The 11,601-nt window shown below is 35.7% G+C and overlaps 1 non-coding gene across 1 annotated transcript; it reads right to left on the bottom strand.

Moving 5' to 3' along the window:
- Positions 1 to 231: 231 nt before the first annotated feature.
- Positions 232 to 305, bottom strand: TRNAN-GUU (transfer RNA asparagine (anticodon GUU)). The gene has a single exon. It is a non-coding gene; the product is annotated as a tRNA-Asn (tRNA).
- Positions 306 to 11,601: the final 11,296 nt, after the last annotated feature.

Raw genomic sequence — 11,601 nt, forward strand, 5'->3', positions numbered from 1 at the left:
ACCATGCCAACCTCGGTCGATTTCAATTGACTTTTGGTTCAAAAATTTCCACTCCGGCTAACATCGTCCTATTTTTTCAGCACATCAAACAAATCATATGTGACACTTTTCAAGAGTATTTGAGTCATTTCACTAATAGACTTTACAAAGATGGCCCTAGTCCTGGAGTCAAAATATAAAAAATTATTTAAAAGTGAAGCAAACAATAAAAAATAAAAAAAACAATACAAACGCTAGAAGGAGGGCTCGAACCTCCGACCTTGTGGTTAACAGCCACACGCTCTAGCCAACTGAGCTATTCCAGCTTTATTATTATATTTTCCAACTTTTCAATATTTTACGCAAGATTAAGTAATTTACCACCATAATCAATTACTTCTTAATTCACAACGCAAATGAAAATTTTACAATGCGCCAATGTATGATATGTTAGACAGTTGAATTATGACTTTCTCGGTCTAGTCATTTAAATACCGGCACATTTCGTATTAGTGTGTCGTTAAAAATCTCCATGTCAAAGCAAACACACCTAACATTAGTATACGGGTTTGTCTTGTTTCAAATTTTGATGTCTCATTCATGACTTAAAATTTAGAGGTTACTCTAAAATTATGTTGATGTGGAGGTTGTCATTGATAATTCATACACATGAGGAAAGATAAGCATAATGTTAGGTGTTTGCCTAAGACGATTAAGGCTAATAAGTCGAGAATATTTATGCACACCCTATAAAACAATCATATTTTCACACATGATCTTGAAAGACAAAAGTTGTATCCCATTCCCATACAAATTAAAAACTACATTTAGTGGTATATCTCTTTACTTATAAGTGAAAAGTCTTAAGTTTGATTCTCCCCAAATGCGGTTTTGAATCACATTATTGTGGTTAAGCCCAGAAGGCTTAACCCACACCCCCAACCCTTAATGTAGATAATACTGGTTGTTCAAAAAAAAAAAATTAAATAATCTTGCCATAAATGTGGTATTAACACCCTCATGTACAATTAATATGATATGAAATATAGCTATTTAGTATTATATATTTCTCTTCACTTGTAAGTAAATAGTCTTAGGTTGAAATTTCGCAAATGACAAATTAGTGATCAAGTTATTCCCCTCCCCACCCTGCTTTTTTCTCCTTGTAGTCTGTTGCTTGTTGCAGATATAATTGGGATCTCATTGCCTTGTGATATTCTTTTGTAATCTTTCTTTTTTCTCTCGGGTTTATGCACTGTTGTCAAACAAAAGAAAAATTAAATGTATGCGAGGGTTTCTTTGGTGTGAGCACACAAATTTAATGTCTAATGAAATAATAACACTTTGTACTAAGAGGGAGCATAAGACGAATTTGCTGTTAAGTCGTATGATGTCAAAAGTAGCACTAGGGCACTAGGAAAATTTCCAACACTTTTTTTTTCACTCCCTTTTTAATTGAAATCTTTTCTCTAGAAGAAAAGTGAACCAAATAAAACCAAGATAACCGAAAGTGAGAAACCAATATCATCATGAAGAAAGGAAAAAAAAAAAAAACAAATGTGCATAATACAACAAGAACATTGAGTGGACGTATAGTCGAATTGAATTCGAGTAGACTTAGGAAAGAAACTGATCAACTGCCAATAAATATGGGATTAAGTTGGGTCTTGTAAAAATCTTGACAAACTTAAAAAGTAAGAACATGTTTAAAATAAACTATGAAACAAGAGAGAATATAGAGATTGGGAGGAGAAATGTGATTGTCTACTTTTATTATCATTCGACCCCTTTATATAGGGTAAGAGTAACTTGGAAGAGAAGCTCAAGTGTCTCTGTTTTACATTAACAATTAATATATAAGAGATTAACCACACAATTGGTTACGAATACGGACAACCATACAGATAAATATTTGCAACAAAACCTTTTAATTTAAAATTCTCATAAGTTTTATTAATGTCAATCATGAAATTAGATAGTTCCTGCATTCCGAGTCATATACATCAACAGTTCAGAAATTGCCCAAAGTTTGCTTACAATGCTTGGAATTTAATTATAAAAAAAAAAATAATAAAAAAATAATAATAATAATAAAAAAAAAGAAAAAAAAAAGAAAGGTTTCAGAATTCTAGTAATTTCCTACTGTAGTGCAGCCATTAGGGAAGCAAACTTTACAGTTGATACTCTAGCTAATTTTGGACATCAAATTAGTTCTAAATGTATCTAGTTTTAGATTGGTGCCGACTTGTGCAAGGCAGACGGTTTAATTTCACTCTTTTTATATGTTAATATGGACCCTTTGTTGTCCTATCAACATAATGTATAGCTATGATCCTCTGCACCTTTTTGAGGAAGTCCACGAACACCCACATGAACAAAGGGCCAAGCTACAAAGCCCACAAAATCAGCCTATGAGTTTTCAGCACCGAGCACTGCATCATGAATGGTCGTAACCAGAGCAGCCAAGTCATTGAATTGTCAAAACCTTACCACCGATCAATAGAAGAGAGCACTCGGCACAAGTACTTTCCGTCTGCTTCAACCAAGTGTCAGGCCCAACAGCTTTCCGACACAAATTCTAAGAGGCCAGTCTAGTCCAAACATAAACTCCTTGCCATGTGTGGATCATCAACATAGAAGATAGCCCACGGTAAGTCACAGGGAACAATTATAGGGAGTATTCGATATGACTACCTTCCGGCAGATTTGGATCCTCTCCTGAACTAATGAAGAAGATCCTCCTCATCAATCATCATGAGCCGTTGGATTTTTATCCAACGGCTACAATCATTATAATTTTAAAGCGACCCCTTGTTTGTAGCCATTGGATAAAAATTCAACGGCCCATGATGATTGATAAGGAGGATCCTCTCCATTAGCTCAGGAGAGGATCCAGATCCCGACCGCCTTCAAATGAGAACCTCTCCTAAACAACTTTTCAACGTGGAAACCGAAAGTAGGGCTGGGTTCGATTTTTTGCCAAAATCAAAATTAAACCGAAATTTCAGTTCGGTTCTTTTTTTTTTTTTTTTTTGTTCAGTTCGTTTAAATTTTGGTTTTTTTTTTTTTTTTTTTTGGAAAAATGAAAAAAAAATTGAAATCTGAAAATTATTTTTGAAAATCTAAATATTCACAAGCAGCGGCTGGGGGAGAGTTGAGAGTTCTAAAAGTTCTCTGCCTATATACGAATATATGTGTATATATATGCTTGTATGGCGCTTTATTGATTTGCAGATGTGTCTGCAATAGCACAAGGTGGAGCTCTCTACTTTGCAAATGCCTATTGCCACAATTGCAGAAACTCTGGAAAACAATGGGAAGGCTGGCTGTTGACAAAAAAAAAAAATCATGACACTGGTTGTTAGTTTAAAGGATGAGTCTAGCTGGAGACCTGGTCCAAAAAGCCAAGCTGAGACAGAACATATTTGGGTCTAAAATTAAGTTGATGATTGACTTGAATTGGGAATAGAAAATAAATACCTAACTTAAATAAACAAATAAAATTAATATATATTTAAATCGGTTCGGTTCGATTTTCAAACCACTAAAATCGAAACTGAACCAAAAGATTTCGGTTCAATTCAGTTTCTTTACTTCGGTTTCGGTTTTTTTTTTGTTCGGTTTTTTTCGCTTTCGATTTGGTATTCGGTTCAGTTTTTTTCGGTTTTCGATTTTTTGAACCCATCCCTAACCCAAAAAGTAGACATGCTTGGATGTTAACTCCGCTCCACATGTTAGCCGCTCATAGGAGGGATGGCTTGCGGTCCGAGACTAAAAAGCCCAAGATTTTTTGGACTGAGGCAAGGTCCATATAAAGAGGAGGAATAACCCAAAGAAGAGGTTGGATTTTCGAGATGAACTACTTCAATTTCTTGTTTTTGCACCACTAGCACATCGACACTGACAAAGGGTTGTCGCACTAGTCCTTTGTTGACCTCCTATATTTGAACGTTAACAATGTACCGGTTGCCCTTGAGGCTTTCTTATTCAAGTTTTCTTTTCTCTCAAAAGAAATTTTCAAAGGTAAACCAGCCTTCTCTTTTACCGATTAAGTTGCAACTTCCTGGCATTGCTATTTTAGTTTTACAAGGCATTTCAGACCCAATTTGTAAATAAAAAAAAAGTACAAATTTGATTGATTTTCTTATGATTTAGAATGCAGTTAATTTTAGAAAAATGATAGAATCCAGCAGTCTTTCGGAAGTAGCATCCCAGAGACAATTCAAACTAGCACCATTTCTCCATGGTTAAAAACAACATGATCAAACATGCAGCCTCTCCATGCAAGCCTGCAGTCCAGCACCCATAAACCTCTTTGGAGGTGGAAGAAGAAGATTGATAACATGATTCATCGTCTGCATCAACTTATAAACAAGTCGAAGATGTTTATTTGTTTGTTTCAGTTAAATTTCAGTTATTTTTTTTTATATTTTTGTTTTTGTTTGTTTGTTAACTAGTAAGGCTTTGCTCTTTGTTCATAAAATCTTATAATTCATTAATAAGCAACAAAAATCTATCTTGGTTCGTCAATTTTTGAGAGCTTCTATGTTTGACGCAATCCGTCCTGTCGGCATCCTTACATTTATTTTGTTTTCGACCAAATGAAACATTCATGCAATAATGAGGATAAACTCGAGCCTAACTTAGTGGAATGAACTTGTGTAAATGTGTGTTATCTTCTGTTAGAAGATTTAAGACGCACGTATGGTGTCAACTCATGCATGTTGTATGTAATGTGGCTTTGTTTCCTATGATCCGATATCATTTGGAGTATGTGGCTTCAATTCATAAGTATTGTATGCGCAATCTGTCATAGAGATGCATAATCGCATTTAGAACTCTAATATATTTCAATCTCTGCTCGTAAAGACAAATTAAAAGCCCGTTCTTGGATTTTTTTTTTTTCACTTCGTCTTTATTGCATGTTTGTAAATAGACACCACATTGAATAAGATGTTGGAGCAAACTAAAGTAATTGGGAAGATGAATATATTAGGATTTCAAAGCTCCTGTCATTTTACTCGTGTAAAACTGTGAATCTTTTGTGGTATAACAGATGAACGGTAGATGTTACGCTGCTTTAGAATTGCACTAGATAATCAAAGGAGAAGAGGAAGTACATGCCAAAAACTAATTTTCCTGGCGAATGTAAAACAACATAATGCTAGACGTAGGGGTTGGACCTCTGACCTTGTGGTTGAGGGCATATGAGTTATTTTAACTTTTTTATCACACTCCTTTTTTTAATTTATAATGTATATTTTACTCAAGACTAAGAAATTTACTACAATACTCATTTATCACACTCCTACTTTTCATTTATAATCTATATTTTACTCAAGACTAAGAAATTTACCACAATACTCATTTACTTTTTAACCACAACGCAAGCAAAAATTCTACAATGCATCGATGTAATGATATGTATTATGTATTTATATGGATAAATTTTGACATTATCAATGTGGTCGTTTAATTCCAATACATGCCATACCAGTGTATAGTTAAAAACCCCCAAGGAAAGCAACCTATATGGGTTTCTCTTGTTTCAGATTTTGATGTCTCAATCATGAACTGAGGCAAAGATAAGCATAATGTTAGGTGTTTGACTAAGACGATTAAGGCCAACAAGTCGACAATACTTACGTGCAGCCTATAATTAAAACAATCTTATCTTCACACATGATCTTGAAAGAAAAAATATCCCATTCAAACTAAAAACTACTCTCACCATAAGAGGCAAGATAATACCCTCATGTACAACTAATGTGCTATTAATTGAAGTTACTTAATAGTATGATTACTACAGTTTAGCGCTATATCTCTTCATGTAAGTGAAAAGATTTAAATTTAAATTTAGTAAAAATGACGAGTTAGCAAGGCCAAGTCTAACCCAATATTTAGGTCCATTGAAAGATGGAACTTAACTTGTGAATAGTGATTGTCACCCAACCCTCCAGACTTAAATTTCAAGACCTAAAATGTCTTAATTGTTGTGAAATGGTTTTAACTTTTTTTTTTAGGTATTTTTTTTTTTTTTGAGTTATGTTATCTTAATTTAATTTTTATGAATGTTTTAACCTAATAAAATTTAAATTCAAACAAAAAATTTCAAAACAGAACCTAGGTGAATGGTCTTGAAACGAGATTCAATACCAAACTTTGGTCATTGCTTGGTGGTAAGCAATGGATATTTGAGTTGGTACAATTCGATGAAACGATCCCAAAATACTTTTAGAGGTTGATTGTTGCTCGTAACACCATCCTCAGCAATCGCAACCCAGGCCTCATATAACGCTTCACCCTGGAGTCGGTCTAATCAATTTATTTTTTTTTACTCTTTACTGTAAACATATTGCCAAAATAAAAAAAAAATGATTAGTTATATGCGATGGTTTCTTTAGTGAGGGCACAAATTTGATGTCAAAAGTAGCACTAGGCATTGGGAAATTTTCCAACCCTTTTTACCCTTTTTTAATTGAAGTCTTTTCTTTAGAAGAAAAGTGAAACAAATAAAACCAAGATAACCGAAAGTGAGAAGCCAATACCACCGTGAAGACAGGAGGTGTGCATAATACAACAAGAGAAATTTGTGAGTTTCCATGACATTGAGTGGACGTAATGTCTAATTGAGTTCGAGTATACTTAAGGAAAGAAACTGATCAACAGCTAATAAATATATGGGATAAAGTTGAGTCTTGTGAAAATCTTGACAAATTTAAAGTTAAGAGCCTTTTAGTTTAATCTAGTTGAAAATCAGAGTCTACATTCGAATGAACAAACAAGCGGACGGACAACAAAGTACGAAAATTAGAATATTATTAAATAAACATGAATGCCAAAACGGCTACAAAATCAGTAAGACTACATCGTGACTGTCTTATTCTCTCAAACTAAATTACAAGCTATATTTATAGCAACATAAACCTAAGAAATCCTAATGCATAAATACCAAAAACCCCCTAATATAAAATTAGATCACGTCTCTAATTAATTTCCTAAATAAACCTAATAAATTCTAACACCCCCCCCCCCCCCCCCCCGCGTCAAACTAATGACGGTACACGTCATGAGTTCGCCAAGAAGCAGATGTGGATGCAAACTCCATTAGGTAGACACGATAAGACAAACTCTACTAGGTGGATACAACAAGACAAACTCTACTAGGTGAACAAGACAAGACAAACTCATTTAGATAAATATAGGAAGACAAACTTTATTAGACGAACATGGCAAGAAAAGTTATGCATGCGCACTCAACAAAAACAACCCTTCTCAAAAACATTATGTATGGGCTCAATAATCAACAAGTAGCAACCCACCCGTGTGGGCCTCTAAAAACAAACTGCAAATTAATGTTTTTTTATTTCCCTTTTGTACTTTTTTTTTTCTTTCTCTTTCTCATAAGAAAGTGCTATTCACATATCTATTTTTACATTTTTCATATCCTTGTTAATTTTTGACCATTCATCTTTTTCAATTCACTCGATTGTTGCCAACCTGTGCAAGAGTAGGGATGGCAATGGGGCGGATTGGGTTCAGATGTACCATCCCCATAACCAAACCAGTTTGTTTTCCCCATATCCGAAACTGTAAAAAACCTAAACAGGTATTCCCCATATCTGAACCCGTTTGATAACATATTCCTCATTGGGCAACAGTTTTTCAATTTCACTCTTTATGTATGTTAACACATGACCCCTTGTTGTCTTATTAAAATAATATATAGCCATCATCCTCTGCACCACTTTTTTTTTTTTTTTTTTTTTGAAACCAAGAACCATAACATAAAAGGCCTACAGAGAGGCAAACATAAAAACAATACTAAGCAGTGTCAAGGGAATCCACAACGACCCCTCCACCAAGTAGAGGCGTCATTCCCATCACCACCATAACCCATTAATGAGGGCACGGTAATCCGTCATTGTTCAATACATAGACCAACGAAGATGGGGGCCTAACGACCCAAACGACATCACTCATCTCCGAAAAACCAATCGATGCAATCTTGTGAGCCACGCCATTAGCAGACCGTGGCACCCAAGACCATCGGCAATCAATGAATTCCCCCCCCCCCCAACTGTTTAACCCGAGCCAGCATCGGGTATGCCTCCCAACTACCCATAGACAGCAAGCTAGAGAGACATTTAATCGCATCCAAGGAGTCCGATTCCAGAATTACATACCTTACACCCAACTCTGCACCTAGCTTGCACCCGTGCAACAACGCATAGGCCTCCGCTGCTGCAGCAGAAGGAGCAGTAATAGGATGCCTCGCAGCAGCCACGAACTTACTCTCCAAGTCCCTCACAATCAATCCAACAAAACCCGTCTCTGCGCCACTTGAGGAAGTCCACAAACACCCACAAGTACAAAGGGCCAAGTTACCAAGCCCAGAAAATCAGCCCAAAAGTTTTCAACACTGAGCGCTGCATCAGGAGTCATCGTAACCAGAGCGCTCGACTTGAGGAAGTCCACAAACATCCGACTACTTCAACCAAGTGCTAGGCTTGAGAGCTCTTTGGCACAAAATTCTAAGAGGCAAGCTTGGTCTAAACGTCAACTCCTTGTCACGTGTAGATCTCTCAACATAGAAAATAGCCCACGGTAGGTCGCAAGGAACAATTATAAAGGGATCTCGTTATTTTAAGGATTCAATGATCGTGACCGTTTATCGTATATAGTGTGATCTTTTTTCATTAAGTACTATTTATATTTAATTTTAAATTTTAAAATTTGAAATGATTTCTGACCGCACGATATACGGATAGTTTTTAATGTGTTAGGAATCTTATCATCCCGACAAGTTCATCTGCCTGGTTTTGGTAAAGTTCATTTTGAGATATGCTAGGATTAGTTGCCCTTGCGCTTGAGGTTAACTACTAAGTGACACGTGGATATTTAGTATTAAGGTATCAAACAAAGCCAAAGCCTTTACAGCCACAGGTAGACTAGTCATATGATCATATCATGCCCACTTTTCAGTTTTTAATTTTACTTTGTTGGGGAATATGGTATTTGGAATATCAACTTTGATAGAAGCTGCCAGGCATTTTCCATTTGATTTTTGGCAGGCAGCAGATGCACTACGCAACAAGCACATCAATCTTTTTTCAAAAAATCACTCACTTAACCCTCCCTTACACTCGTTTTATTTAAGTGAACTGTTATTGATATTCTAAAATTTTCATTCTGGGTACTTAAAAAAAAAAAATTTGAAGACAAAATGAAAAATTTAAAGTATCAATAACAATTTTGTAATTTGATTATATTTGTTGGTTCAATTTTGATATATTCAATCCGACAATAAAAACTTAAACGGCCAGATTCCTTCTGACAGTCGGCTAGTCTATTAGCGGCAATGGAAGAGCAGCACATGCTTAAAGAGCTGAAAAGTCTGGCAACTTATCATGCCTCCTCGACTGCAAATATTAATACTTATTTTTACTCCATCATATCATATTATTATATTCAAAGCAACCCCTAAATTGGTACTTAATTACCTCATCATCACCACCACCATCGTCATCACCACCCCATCACAGGTTGTTTACTTTAAAATAAACTTTCCAACTTAACTTACAAAAAATCCCTAGGATCCACAGAAAAATGAAAAATAATCCGGAAGGATCCTTTTCCCTCGTTATATTACTTTGGGGCCGCCTTCAAAGGAGCACTGTTTCTAAATAGCGTTTTCAATGCGGAAACGCAAAGATGAGGAATTAATAACCCAAAGAAGGGTTGGATTGTAGGAATTAATAACCCTAATCCGATCCACAATGTACCCTTTATAAAAAAGTTGAAGATGTTTGTTTGTTTGTTTCAGTTAACTTTTAGTTATTTTTTCATATTTCTGTCTTTGTTAATTTGTTGTTAACTAGTAAAGCATTTTGTTCTTTATTCACATAACATCATGAAATACATTCATTATTAGGAAAAAAAAAAAAAAAAAAAAGACTGCAACGTCAAGAGCACATTTATATTTAGTTTGACATTTAAAAGTTTGACCATTAGCTCTCTCAAAAAAGAAACAAGTTTGACAATTCAGCAAAACCCAAAAAAAAAAAAAAAAAAAAAAAAAAAAATGCAAAGCAAACATTTTTTTTAATACAAAAAACAAATTTGACAATTAACAGAAAAGTTCGCTTTTGGTTGTCCATGAAATCACGATTTTATTCCAACAATTAAAAGTCAATCGCCCTGTTCGAGGCAAGGATTTCCCCTCACACAGCTTCTCGAGGGTGTTGGCACTTGGTGTGTTGTCGGGCTTGCTTTTGCTTGGTGTGCTGCAAGAGAGGTTAGTAGTTAGTTTTGAAAGGTGTATTTCTGGGGCTTTAGATGTAGGTCTTGAGGCTCACAATTAAAACTAACATGGATCTTGGCATGCCACTGCTATCTTAGTATAACAAATGTAGAACAGACATGATTTAAGTTGATTACTTGCACCCCAAATTACTTAAACTTCTTGTTAACAAAGGATGTCGCAGATGAGTTAACTCTGCATTAAGTTCCTTTTCTTGCCTTGTAAACAAAGACTTTTAGTTCATAATCTTGTATGTCCAAAACGAAGGAAGTTCAGGGTCCTTTAAAAACCATTTTCAATAAAAACAGGTTCATTAAGTTAATCAGATCCGAATGCAAATGGGACTCTTAGGTAGAAAACAGTTGGAAATAACTTGAATATATGCTAAAAAGTACATGAAGCAAGGCACTTTGGATGAATGCTTTACTCTCTCCTGGCTCTGATCATTCGAACTCCAACTGGTGTATCATAGCTTTGTTCTTGTAGAAATGAGGCACTTTGGATGAATGCTTTACTTGCTGCTCATCTGCTAACAAGTTCTCGTACTTTATAACAGCTATTACCAACTCCTGCAGCTCACTGAACTAGACATCATAGAACTTTTTCCTCAATTGCAATCTTAGGGTTTTCTGAGCAATAGATATAAGTTGAGCATGGTTGATAAGGAACTGGTACCTTATCTTTGTCTTCCTAAACCTCATCATGAAGTCTTCAGACAACTCATGTTCATATTGTTTCACCTCCACTAGATTATTAATAGTCATCTCGGGCTCCACCCTATAAAATTGCTCGTGGAAAACCATCTCCATTTGCCCCTAGTTGGCAATGGAATTGGGAGGCAATAGAGAATACCACTAAGATGCTAAGCCCACCAATGAATTTTCAAACAACCTTAACTTATAGTTAGGATTGTCTTCAAACGCCACACAGTAGTTGGAAAATTTGAAAATGTGGTCCCTAGATGACTCATTACAGTCTTCCACACTGAAGGTTGGGAACGTGGGCATCTTGAAGGTCAATGGAAAGGGGTTTTCTCATCAATATACTTCAGGTAGGATTTCTGCTAGGTGATCCTGAACAGCTGGCGAGCCTGTGGTTAGGCATTCTAGACCACCATTCTTTTCAGCTCGGCCAACTCATTTCTAAGTTGTTGATTAGTTGCAGTGTTGTGTAGGGTGTAAGGGGGTCCCTACTTCAGGCTACTTTCATTGCTTAAGAAAGCCTCTTTTTGTGGCTCTGGCTGCCTCCACCTAGACTCTCATCCCTTATAGGCTAATGGTGGTGGCCTATAAAGGGGAGGTTTACCCACAGTTGTGGGT

Source organism: Pyrus communis, chromosome 10 (genome assembly GCF_963583255.1).
Source record: "Pyrus communis chromosome 10, drPyrComm1.1, whole genome shotgun sequence".
NCBI classification, from domain to species: Eukaryota; Viridiplantae; Streptophyta; class Magnoliopsida; order Rosales; family Rosaceae; genus Pyrus; species Pyrus communis.